Raw genomic sequence first — 2,613 nt, 5'->3', positions numbered from 1 at the left:
ACTCATCCACAGACCCGCACACCAAAGCCCGGTGGAGGAGGACGGACTGCTCGACCTTCGTCACGTACGACAGCAGCATGATCATCCTGTACGACAGCCACTCCAGGGGGTCCCGGCCGCCGCCTTTGTAGACCGGCGTCGCGTGGAGGACCTGCCCCGGCGTCCTCGCCCAAGGATCGAGCAACCGCGCATAGAGGAGCTCCTTCCAAGCGCGCGCCATCGCCCAGCCGCCGTTACGCACCAGATTTGACCCGAGGCCGTCTTCCGGGTCCGCCGCCCGTCCCGTGCGGAGGTGCCGCATGACGCGGTAGACCTCGGCCGTCGAGTACGGCGCCGCCCCGTAAGCACTCCTCTCCTCCCTCGTCGGCTGCACGTCGCCGCGCACGACCGCGCGCGCCCACCGGCGCCAGTCCCGGCCGCCGAAGCGGACTACCGCCGCCTCTGCCGCGCGACGCTCACTTCCAAACACCCTCCGCCGCAGCCGCGCGAACTCTGCCCGCCGCGCGGCGTCGGCTCCCTGGTGGTACCGCACGTCACCCGGGTCCGCCGTCTGCCGACCCGCGTAGTCGCGCATCAGGACGCCGACGGCGTCTCGGCCACGGACCCGCGCGCCTGGCGGGTCGGACCTGGCGTCGCGTAGCTCGCGGCCCAGTACGACCGCCGCTCCGTCCTGCAGGCTCCCGGGCCGCACCATGCCCTTGACGAGAGCGTGAGCTGCACGAAGCCCACGATAGTCCCCGGCGGCCGCCTTCACCCGCCCGGAGACGTGCGCCGCCCACGCGCGGACGGCCTGTGCGTCCCTCTCCGCTCGCGCTTCTCGCAGCTCAGATGCCGCTGCACTGACCGCGCGCCTCTCGCGGCGCCGCGCCGTGCCGTCCTCGGCCGCACTGAGCCGCCCCGCGGCTGCACGAAGCCGCCCGTGAGCGGCCCGGACCCGCACCGACGCGCGGCGGAACCCGTCGTCGACCCACGCAGCCTCGCGGACTGGCGGAGCTGTGCCGCCGCCTCGTCGCCTCTTCCGGCTCGGCCTCCCGACTGCGTCCGTCTCACAGCCGACCCAGATGCGCACAAACGCAGCGACGGCCATTGTCCAGCTGCCGCCCCACGTGTCGAGGCCGCTGTCGCGGAGCCGACGCAGCAGCGGCGCCTGCCTCTCCTTGATCAGCCGCCGGAGCTCGGCCCGCTCCTCCTCGCCCGCCATGTCCCAGTCCGCGCGGGGAAGGGCCTCGAGCCGCACGACGTCTCCGAGATCCAAGACGCCGCCGTCGCTCGGCCCGCAGTCGGCCGCGGCCCAGACTGGCGAGTGGTCCGACCTCTCCCAGCCGTCTGACCCGTGCAGCACGGAGAGCGGCCCACAGTTCTCCGTCCCACACTGCGACACTCGCGCCGCTTCGTTTGCGACGACGAGGTCCAGCTGCGACAGCGCCGTCCACTCACCGCGGACGCGCATAAAGGTCGCGGCGTCGGCCAGCTCAGTCCCGCACGACGCGACGGTGCCGCTCTTGACAACGAGCCTAGTCCGCTCGAGCACGTCCTTGAAGCGGCGGCACCGCGCCGTCTCCGCTGCCGCGTCACCCACGAGACGCCGGTCTGACCCGCCCTGGGCCAACCGTAGCTCCGGCAGGTTGGAGTCGAACGCTGCGACGAAGCCGACGCCCAGTTCAGCCGCCTCTTCCGCCTGGTGTTCTAGTGCACGCAGGAAAGCAGCGTCGTCGTCGTCCGGCGCCCGATACCCCACAAGGTAGCGGGGCCCGTTCTCGTCCGTGCCAATGATGATCGTCGCAGTCTCCGAATCGTCGCCTGCCTCGTGGTCGAGGACGAGCGCCTCGACCTCGTCGGCGACGTAGATCGCGACGCCGCCGCCGATCACGGTGCCGGGCCCGCTGCTCGCGCTAGTGCGGTCGCGCCGTGCCACGAGCCGAAACCCAGGAATCGGGGGCCGATCGTCGGCGCGCATGCGCGTCTCCGCGAGCGCGACCACCGTGACCTTGCGGAACGCCTCCTGGAACCGACCCAGGAAGGCGGACAGCTCTGCGGTCTTGGACCGCAGACCGTTGATGTTGAGGAACATGGAAAGCACCGTGCTGACGCGCCCATTGTTGTCGCAGCCAGGCACCGTGCCGTCCTGTCCCTCCAAGTCACGCCGTGGCGTGACCTCAGCCACGCACGGACGAGTGCGTGTTCCGGCAATTCGCGCCGAACTTGCACCCGCCCTCCTGCCGGAAGTAGCGGCAGGCGACCGGTTGCCGCTTGCGCTTCTTGCCTTTCTTGCTCTTCTGCTGGCCACTGGCGCCTCCGCGCGCTCCTCGGCTCCGGCTCTGCCGCCGCGCGCTCCCGTGGCCGCCGTCTCCGAACGTGTCCGACCCGGGGTCGGTGACGTCCGACGATTGAGACCGGCGGCGCGCCGCGGACGCGCCCCGAGCCGCCGCGACCTCGTTCGCCAGCCAGTCGCCCAGGCCCGCGGCACCGGCGGCGCCGTTGATGCCGGGCCCGCGCCCGCTGCCGGCGACGGGCACGCCGCCGCTGCCGGAGCACCACGAGGGGATCGTCATCCCACGGCCGCGCCCGAGGCCGGCGGCGCCGCCGCTCCTCGGACTCGGAAGGCTGCTGCGG

The sequence above is a fragment of the Aureococcus anophagefferens genome (assembly GCF_000186865.1).
Source record: "Aureococcus anophagefferens unplaced genomic scaffold AURANscaffold_18, whole genome shotgun sequence".
Lineage (NCBI taxonomy): Eukaryota > Pelagophyceae > Pelagomonadales > Pelagomonadaceae > Aureococcus > Aureococcus anophagefferens.
Note: the sequence above shows the minus strand (reverse complement) of the source record.